The sequence below is a fragment of the Babylonia areolata genome, chromosome 6 (assembly GCF_041734735.1).
Source record: "Babylonia areolata isolate BAREFJ2019XMU chromosome 6, ASM4173473v1, whole genome shotgun sequence".
NCBI lineage: Eukaryota > Metazoa > Mollusca > Gastropoda > Neogastropoda > Buccinidae > Babylonia > Babylonia areolata.
Window position 1 is genome coordinate 44,651,461 of NC_134881.1, and position 10,697 is coordinate 44,662,157.

Here is a 10,697-nt window from a genome sequence, read left to right on the forward strand (position 1 = left end):
TCCAGAACTCTCTTTTCTGAAAATCATCCCAGCTGAGAGTGTGTTGACAGTGATGAGAGACTTGTCCCTCGTGAAAACTTCTGGATGTGCAATCTTGGAACTATCTTCAATGGACTGACTTCAAGAAAAGATATACAAACTGTCAACAGAAAAAAATGTGATAACTGAAATTTGACAATACTTTTCAACTTATATTTTACTGATCTACTAACGTGGAGATTTTACATTTATGCTGCTGAAAACATATTTGTCTATGTGAAGTGTGTGTGTGTGTGTGTGTGTGTGTGTGTGTGTGTGTGTGTGTGTGCATGCGTTGAGTGTGTGTGCGTTGCGTCTCTGTGTGTGTGTGTGTGTGTGTGTGCGTGTGTGTGCGTGCGTGTGTGTGTGTGTGTGTGTGTGTGCGTGTGTGCGCGCGCGCGCGCGTATATGTGTTGCGCGGTGTGTGTGTGTGTGTGTGTGTGTGTGTGTGTGTGTGTGTGTGTGTGTGTGTGTGTTATGCGGTGTGTTACGCGGTGTGTGTGTGTTATGCGGTGTGTTATGCAGTGTGTGTGTGTGTATATGTGTGTGTGTATGTGTGTGTGTGCGCGCGCGCGCGTGTGTGTGTGTGTCCGAGTGGATGCATACGATTGTGCATATGTGTGTCCATGTTGTGTGATATAAGAGTATACCTAACCCTATGTGAGGAGAGGAACGAGTGTTGGAAAGAAACAGCAATGTTGTTTGTGTGGCTTCATCCGTCATTTTAAACAGGCACTGGGTTTTACACTACAGTATAAAACAAGTATTTAGTCTGATGCTTTGATCTTATGTTTGTCATTCTTACGGACAATATTTTGCTGCACCCATGTGTATGTTAACATTAATAATTATCGCTCTTCTGCTGCCCGTCTCCCCCCCCCAATATATATATATATATGTGTGTGTGTGTGTGTGTGTGTGTGTGTGTGTGTGTGTGTGTGTGTGTGTGTACGTATATGTGTTGCGGTGTGTGTGTGTGTGTGTGTGTGTGTGTGTGTGTGTGTGTGTGTGTGTGTGTGTGTGTGTGTGTGTGTGTGTGTGTGTTATGCGGTGTGTTATGCGGGGTGTGTGTGTGTGTGTGTGCGTGTGCGTGCATACGTATATGTGTTGCGCGCGGTGTGTTTTGGTGTGTTATGCGGGGTGTGTGTGTGTTACGCGCTGTGTGTGTGTGTTATGCGGTGTTATGTGGTGTGTGTGTGTGTGTGTATGTGTGTGTGTGTGTCTGTGTGTCCGTATTAGTGTAAGTGTCGGAGCTCGCGTTGTTTTATGCAAGGCGTTGGGCGTATGAATATTTGTTTGTGCTGTCATGTGTGAGATTGCAAATTTGTTGCATATCTGTTGTGCATGTGTGTGTGTGTGTGTGTGTGTGTGTGTGTGTGTGTGTGTGTGTGTGTGTGTGTGTTTACACTTTTTTTCATATTAATTTATTTATCTCATTTATCTCTTTGCTTTTTTTTAAATTTCATTTTATTTCTAATTTTGTTTTTATGGACTATTTTAATTTCCAAATTCATTAATTCAATTACTTATCAATTTATGTACTTTTGTATCTCATTTTTATTTCATTTCTCTCTCCATCAAGGCCTGACTAAGCGCGTTGGGTTACGCTGCTGGTCAGGCATCTGCTCAGCAGATGTGGGGTAGCGTATATGGACTTTTCCGAACACAGTGACGCCTCCTTGAGGAACCGAACTGACCTGAACTACATTGTATCGTGAAACAAAATTCGCCTTTAGACCCTGTAGCCTTGGCAGCTGCTTAACTCGGAAATCACGCAGGACAGGGCATTTCAAAACAAAATGGGCTTCATCCTTGACTGTATCTTTGGACAGTGGACATAACAATGCTGCATTATTTTGTATTTGTATTTCTCTTTTTATCACAACAGATTTCTCTGTGTGATTTCTCCCTAGAGCGAGCGCATCGCTACACTACAGTGCCACCCGTTTTTTTGTTTTTTTTCTTTTTTTCCTGCGTGCAGTTTTACTTGTTTTTGCTATCGAAGTGGATTTTTCTACAGAATTTTGCCAGGAACAACTCAACTCTTTTGCTGACGTGGGTTCTTTTACGTGCGCTAAGTGCATGCTGCACACGGGACCTCGATTATCGTCTCATCGATGCATCCGAATGACTAGCGTCCAGACCACCACTCAAAGTCTAGTGGAAGGGAAGAAAATATCGGCGGCTGAACCGTGGTTCGAACCAGCGCGCTCAGATTCTTCTCGCTTCCTAGGCGGACGCGTTACCTCTAGGCCATCACTCCATAAACATGATTGTAGCGGTAAGCATGTACGTTAACTCTCTCCATACGAACGGCGAAAGAGACGACGTTAACAGCGTTTCACCCCAATTACAACCATCAAAATATTACAAGCGGAAGGCTCTTACACTGAAGAGGTGAATGTTGAATCGAAGCACAAATAACGAGCACTCTACAATCTCAAGAATTTCGGGAATGAAGGAGGTGCGAAAAGGAAACCACCTTCGTCGTCATCGACCAGTGACCTGTGTGTCAGCCCGGTGCAAACTAATATCACACTAAAGGAATTACGTGTGTATTTCTACCCTACGTGGTGTTACACTAAATGGAATTGGGGAGTCATCTTCACCAGCTAAGTGGAGTGATGGCCTAGAGGTAACGCGTCCGCCTAGGAAGCGAGAGAGAATCTGAACGCGCTGGTTCGAATCACGGCTCAGCCGCCGATATTTTCTCCCCCTCCACTAGACCTTGAATGGTGGTCTGGACGCTAGTCATTCGGATGAGACGATAAACCGAGGTCCCGTGTGCAGCATGCACTTAGCGCACGTAAAAAAAACCCACGGCAACAAGAGGGTTGTTCCTGGCAAAATTCTGTCCAAAAATCTACTTCGATAGGAAAAACAAATAAAACTGCACGCAGGGGGAAAAAAAAAGAAAAAAAAGGGTGGCGCTGTAGTATAGCGACGCGCTCTCCCTGGGGAGAGCAGCCCGAATTTCACACAGATAAATCTGTTGTGATAAAAAGAAATACAATACAATACAATACTATCACACGGAAGGAATACGTGTGTTTACCTCCACTGACTATCACACGACGGGAAGTTCGCGTGTATTTGTATTTGTATTTCTTTTCATCACAACAGATTTCTCTGTGTGAAATTCGGGCTGTTCTCCCCAGGGAGAGCGCATCGCTACACTATAGCGCCACCCTTTTTTTTTTCTTTTTTTTTTCCTGCATGCAGTTTTATTTGTTTTTCCTATCGATGTGGATTTTTCTACAGAATTTTGCCAGGAACAACCCTTTTGTTGCCGTGGGTTCTTTTACGTGCGCTAAGTGCATGCTGCACACGGGACCTCGGTTTATCGTCTCATCCGAATGACTAGCGTCCAGACCACCACTCAAGGTCTAGTGGAGGGGGAGAAAATATCGGCGGCTGAGCCGTGATTCGAACCAGCGCGCTCAGATTCTCTCTCGCTTCCTAGGCGGACGCGTTACCTCTAGGCTATCACTCCACCATCACACGAAATGGTTTCGCGGATTATACCCTATGACAGCGTGAGCGATTGGTTGTTCTAAAGAAGGGAGCTTTGTTCTTCCATTAACTTCTACATGGCGGGTCCCGAGCTGAATTCATTGACTAGTACGACACCGAGCACCAGGACAAGTCCAGAGACAGAGTGAGACGAGAAGAATTTCATCACTAGCTAACATTTTAAGCAATAGCAAAGAGGTTCGAATATCCTCCTCAAACTTTCAGTCACACCAAGATGAAACAAGGTATTAACTAGCTAAACACAGACAGTATTTGAATTTCTAGCAACACGTTTATTGCAGCCACATTATTCTTGGCTTCATGCTAAGTTATCATCATGCTAAAATAATCTATGTCCTAACAAGAAGATGGTAGAGGTCACACATACCTGTAAACATATTGCAGGTTGCTAGCGCAGCCTAGGAGGAGCTGAAGGGCTGAAGAGCTGAGGGTGTTGGTCGTAAGAGAGACTCGGTGTGAGAGCGACCTGGTGTAAGAGCCCAGAGGCTTGTTGGTAGGTGCCTATATAGTGGGGTTGGGGAAAATATTGAATAATATCTAGCGTAAACCACGGCGTGTTGGCCCTTCTCTTGGAGAAGCCGTTGTCACCAAAACGTCGTGACTGTAACTTGTCAGCTAAGTAAACTTTCCGTCTTCGTGGGATCTCCGAACAGTGTACCAGAACCTGCCTTTGTGATTCTTTGGTCAACCGACCATGGACCGAGGACCCTGCTGTAGTTTGCTTAACCTCTGAGTTTGACCTGTTTGTGTTGGGACTTAGACTGTAAATGCCGGCAGTATGACACTTATTGGTCAATTGTGGTAAACCAGGATGTGATTCTTTGGTCAACGGACCATGGACTGTGGACCTACTGTAGTTTGCTTAACCTCTGAGTTTGACCTGTTTGTGTTGTGACGTATACTGCCCGGCATTTACAGTATGACATTTATTGGTCAATTGTGGTGAACCAGGATGCTTCTTGCCAAACCCAGCCTTTTTAATTTGAGTAATTAAAACAGGTTTGACGTTACTAATGGTGCACACCTTAAAATACCTATTTTGCCTCTTGTGATACTAAAGTCAGCAGCAGAGCAAATCAGGACAGGAAGAATAAGAACAGGAAGAAACAGAATAGACACACTGAATATACTACAACAGAAGAAATGGCCTGGCAGGAAGCTATCAACGAATCAAAAGCTGCCATGACGAAACTTTCGAGCAAAGAGGACATTCAGCAATTAAAAGACGAAATGACTGGAGTGAAAGAAGAATATAAAAGACAGTCTACAAGCTCCAGAACAAAGATAAGTAATTTTGCTGTGTATTTGACTGATAATTTGTCATCGCGTTATTGTTTAATTATTGAATCATTAGTGAATTATTGAGGGGGCTCAAAACTGGTATAGCACCGGGTGAAACCACGCCAAGACTGGGGCAGAAGACCGTGGAGGACCGCGTGCGGAAGTGCCGCCCCAACATCTTCACGGAGAAGCTGGAAGTTCCAGTGTCGGCTAGCGACACTGAAATTGCGCACCGTTCTCGGCAAACAACCTGTCGGTCCCTACACTACTACCACTACTACTACTACCACTACTACTACTACTACTACTACTAAAAGCCGGCGTGGGAACCCCGCCCCATCATCGTAGGGTTCATGTCGAGGATGGAAGGAAGGGGGCAAGTCCTAACAGCCCGCCACAAGTTAAAACAGACTGGCGTCTCCCTCCATTGATGAGGGGCCTCACTCAAATCAGTTACAAACTACTTTATTAAAAAAAAAATCAAAAAAAATCAGTGCTCACTCAGCAACTACGGCCGCTTGGTCATCAAACGACAACATCTTGGGTGTTTAATGGTCATTGTTGTTTCTAGTCCAGCCGACCGCACAGGGCCATATCAGGACTGTCAAACCATTCAAACGTTCACAACGTCAACATAAAAATGTCACATTAAAAAAAGAAGAAAAAAAAAGAAAGAAAATCAACAATCCAAAAACAAACAAACAAAAAGGCACAAAAAGAACACACAAAGTTCATGACACATTATCTTAACTGTTTAGCTCCTTCGGGCAAATAAGACTAGGCCATGCTGAAGATGTCAACCCGTCCTTTTAATTTATCAACCCCAGAGTACAAAAAACAACAACAACAACAAAAAAAAACAAAACCCAACAACAACAACAACAACAAAACACATCGGAAAAACGAAAAAAAAAAAAAAAGCAAAGCCAAACAAAAGTACATAGAAATGCCATATTGGGAAACAACCCTGCAGAATGGACAGCTTGTGCCCATCTCAGTGTTCACAATTTCACTACCTAGTCGCAAGAGCAAAACAGACACAGACAGAACATCATAGACTGCGGAAAGAAAAAAAAAACACACCCAAGTATCAAAGCTTGCTCGATAACAGAATGGGGAATTGGACTGTGAAGGACTAGGACTGGGCAGAAAAAGGACAAACAAACAAAATGATTGATTCAATACAAGGCCATCGTCCCATTTGAAAGGGGTTAAATAAAAGTAAACAAGATATGCTTAGACTTATACATTATTGTAACACACACACACAAACAATATACGAATACAGAAATAGTGCGTGTACGTGTAAATATAAAACAGAAAAAAAATGCGACAACAGAGAAGGAAGAGAAAAGGGCAGAAATAAAGAGAGTAATAGAAAAGAGGAAATTTCGAGCACAGATTTCCCAGAAGGCGGGGATGCTCTTTAACTCTCTCCATACGAACGGCGAAAGAGACGACGTTAACAGCGTTTCACCCCAATTACCACCATCAAAATATTGCAAGCGGAAGGCTCTTATACTGAAGAGGTGAATGTTGACAAAGAATACCACAATTCTGACGACGGAAGCTAAAGGTTGGGTCATTCAGACACCCACTGGACATCCGAGGGGTCTGTGTAGAGGAGAAGAAAGGACTGGCCGTACTGAGTGAGTTAAACTGAAAGACCCCCAGCATTCCACGGGGAAAAACCTCTTGGTGAAATTAAGAAATGGAAAAAAAAAAACAAAAACTTTGAAGGTAGAAACCAATACGGACATTGATGTGATATTCAGAAGAAAAAAAAAAGAAATGTCTGAATTACATTACAGTCGAAACTGAAAGAAACATTATGGTGTGAGAGAAGAGATGGTGTACTCCCTACCCCCCACTCCCAGACCCTCAACCACACCCCCTTGACACGGCACGAGCCAAGTGGCCCAGTCATGAAAAATGTTCCGAGTTCGAGTATCTATCCACCTCTCTGTTTATGATATCTATTTGTTTGTATGCTTAGACTTGGACTTCTCTCCTTCTGTCTGGCAAGTCTCTTCCTCTACTACGCCCCCCCCCTCCCCCACCCCCACTCTCCACCCTGCACCCCGTACACCCCACCCCCTTTCTCCCTTAAGGACGCGTATCTGAATGTTTATATTTCTATATTATATGTACTCTTTCATGCTCAGTGATAGCACAGGCAATGTGAAATGTGATCAGTCGACTCCAGTGTAACGTCCACTTCAGTGTGCTCGCTCATGTAATCTGGAAAGGTTATTAAAGACCCAAACCAGCACAAAAAAAAAGAAGAAAAAAAAAAGAAGAGATGGTTGTGTGGAGGTGAATTTAAAATAATCATAATGCGAATATGAACCGTCTTGAGCTAACAAGAAAATACGCACCATCTAAAAAGAAAAAAACAAAAAAAGTGACAAAAAGTGAGCAAATTATGTAATTACACTAAAAGCAAAAGGTAGGTAAGCATGAACGGAAGAAACTTGTTAACTGTGTGTGCAGCTGGTTTAGCTTGTGTCAATTTATTGCGGCATCAAAAGTGATGTCACATATCATTTTCGTGCATGTACACTGTGTGTGTGTGTGTGTGTGTGTGTGTGTGTGTGTGTGTGTGTGCGCGCGCGCGCGCGTCTGTATGTTTATTTGCATTTATTTGCTTATTTGTTTACTTATTATCATTATTGTATTTCATTTCCTTTATTTCTTAATTTTCCGCATTTTTTCCCCCACTTCATCATCTATCTGCTTACTTTTATTCATTTATTTGATCATTCATTCACTAATTTAATGATGTATCCATTTATTTGTTTATGCTGCTTTTTTTTTTTCTCTCATCAAGGCCTGACCAAGCGCGTTGGGTTAGACTGCTGGGCAGGTGTGGTGAAGCGTATAATTATGGACTTGTCCGAAAGCAGTCACGCCTCCTTGCGTAACTGAACTGAACTCAACTCCCAACTCAAAAGTGATGGTAAATATTGTAGACATTGCAGACGGGCGCAATAGCCGAGTGGTTAAAGCGCTGGACTGTCAATCTGAGGGTCCCGGGTTCGAATCACGGTGACGGCGCCTGGTGGGTAAAGGGTGGAGATTTTTACGATCTCCCAGGTCAACATATGTGCAGACCTGCTAGTGCCTGAACCCCCCTTCGTGTGTATATGCAAGCAGAAGATCAAATACGCACGTTAAAGATCCTGTAATCCATGTCAGCGTTCGGTGGGTTATGGAAACAAGAACATACCCAGCATGCACACCCCCGAAAACGGTGTTTGGCTGCCTACATGGCGGGGTAAAGAACGGTCATACACGTAAAAGCCCACTCGTGTGCATACGAGTGAACGAAGAAGAAGAAGAAGAAGAAATAGTAGTAGTAGACATTGCAGAGCGAATTCTCCCTGGATCTGTCCCCCCAGAAAGGAGGAGTGACTATACAAGCACTCACCTGTTGGGGTGGGGTGGGTTGGGTTGGGTCAACAACAACAGCAGTGTTATCAGCTGTCCCGTCTCTCTGTCCAGCGCTCTCCACCACACGCACCACGGTGGAGTGTTGTTTCACGGCCCGCCGGCTTTCTACCTTTATCGAAGGTCAAATCGTTTTAATTGTTTCTTGGGTGTCTTCGAAGGTTCCGCTATTCCCGGCCACACGGTGACTCGACTCGGCCCCGCAAAGCTTGTCTCAAGTGTTGTCGTCGCCATTTCTCCCGCCGTCACGTGACATCATGCTACGCTCCCATTGGTTCTTTCTTCTTCTGGACTGTTCTCTCCTTCTCGGGGCGTTCGGATTCTTACTCGACTCCACCTCCCCTGTCCCTTCACTGTCTCTGTGGGGGGCTGAGAAAGGGGGCAAAAACAAAAAAAACGCTTTAGAGGGGTTGATTTTTCCCTTCTTGTTTCGGATGCAACTGCCTCAATTTATAACAAAGTTCACATCTAAAATAATACAAAGCATTTGGCAGTATTTTGTCTATTCAATACCCCATCCTCTCCTATCTTTTTAACGATAACGCTCAAACATGAGAGAGTTAATCCTTCGAACAAAATGTCTGCAATCAGCACTATGTCTGACGAGACACTAGACAAAATTCCTGTTCCTTCTCCCTGTCGATTCAACCCGAACTTTGTGCAGCAAATCAGTTTGCCGGCAGTACTTTGTGATTTAACCTGTACAGAGCCTCGAAGTTTTGTTTCTGTTGATGCGAGAGAGAGGGAGGGAGGGGGTGAACAGACCACAAGAGAGAGAATGAGAGACAGAGAGAGAGAGAGAGAGAGAGAGAGAGAGGGATGGCAGAATGAGGGAGATAGAATGAGAGAGGGAGGGAGGAAGGGAGAAAGATAGAAAGAAAAACAGACAGGAGATAGATAGATAGAGATAGTGAGAGAGACAGACAGACAGACAGAAAGACAGGCAGACAAACATACAGAAAAGAGAGACAGATTATAGTCTAATATCACTCAAAATGGAAAGACGTTAAATCAAAGAAAGAGACAGAGAGACAGACAGAGAGAAAGAAGAGAGAGACAGACAGGGAAAAAACAGAGAGAGAGAGAGAGACGTACAGACAGACAAAATAGATAAGTGGACAGTCGAAGAAGGCAAGGATGAGGGTGGGGGTGGGGAGGGAGGGGCAAACAAACAAGGAAAGAGAGAGAGAGAGAGAGAGAGAGAGAGAGAGAGAGAGAGAGAGAGAGAGAGGACATCAGCCGCCCAATGTCAGGTATTTGAATATTATCATCATGAATGTGGTGCTTGTTAACCACCAGGTCAAGGGCAATAAACGGCCACTGCTCGCTCGGAGTGATCACGGTTCAAGCTGATTCATACCTGTACACACAGGACAGTACAGCGCTGTTCCAAGGACCGCCTAATAAATATGACTCAGGGGTCTGTCAAGTGGGGTATCTGTCAGACTGTGACACCACCCCTCCACGCAGCGATCGTGTCACAGTGGCTCAGTGGTCATGGTCGTCATCATATTATTGCAGCAGCGTGGGCTGGTTTGCACGAGCGGTGGTCATAGCGGCGCTAAAGTTTGCTTAGCGTTCAGAGTTACCTTGTCTTAATTAAAACCCTTTGGTCGCTTTTAGTCTGTGACTGTGACTTGCAGCCACAACACCACAGTCGCCGCACGTCGACTTGTAGGAGAACACTGCCGTGTCATAATATGACGGCTGGTGTTATTGTTAAGGGCATCTTCAACACCAGTCGTTAGGACTTGTCGTACGAGGGCTGTTCTGAAGGTCCTTAGAATGTTTTATGATTACATATTGCCTACAAATCATTTGGCCAAGCCATATTGTCAAATGGTCTCCCTTGAACTGAGACAAACCTGCACGTTCTGTCAAACGAGCTGGTGAATCCACCTGCCCCTCAACAGCCCCCGTGAAGTCTGGGAAGGCAGCCTGCAGACTGGCAACACACTCTTAAAGAAGGTTGTTTATTTTCCGCATGTCGCGAAAAGAACTCATCGCTGGGGTATGCCAGAGTATGCAGAATGAGAACTGGCACGACTCAACACCATCGACGAGATTCGGCAGTAGCGCAGGGTCTCCTTCGGTGTGTAGCCTCCTGGCGACCTGACACCGATAGTTTTCCGTGGACTGTCAGCGCAGAGACTGAGACAAACGAACCCTGCTGTGGCTGTGTATGAAACGGGCTGCCCGAGAGTAAAGCCACTGAAACGGTGCAGGTTAAAGCACAACAAAAACGTCATGGCTGCAGATGATGGTGAAAGAAGAGCCTGAGCAACAGAAAAGTTACCAGAAAAGTCAGCTGCACTGGAACACTGTGCGATCTTGATATACTGATCATCTTGTGAGGATGCAGCAAAGAGTTGTCACAGGAATCCTGAAGCAAAATCATTGAAAAGACAAACAAT

The 10,697-nt window shown here is 44.5% G+C and overlaps 1 protein-coding gene across 1 annotated transcript in view; it reads right to left on the reverse strand.

Moving 5' to 3' along the window:
- The window catches only part of LOC143283070 (1-aminocyclopropane-1-carboxylate synthase-like protein 1), a 55,227-nt gene extending 46,741 nt beyond the window's left edge, over positions 1-8,486 (reverse strand). The window contains exon 1 of the mRNA XM_076589100.1: positions 8,264-8,486. The gene's annotated coding sequence lies outside the window, so the exon portion shown is untranslated. The remainder of the gene's footprint in view (positions 1-8,263) is intronic.
- Positions 8,487-10,697: the final 2,211 nt, after the last annotated feature.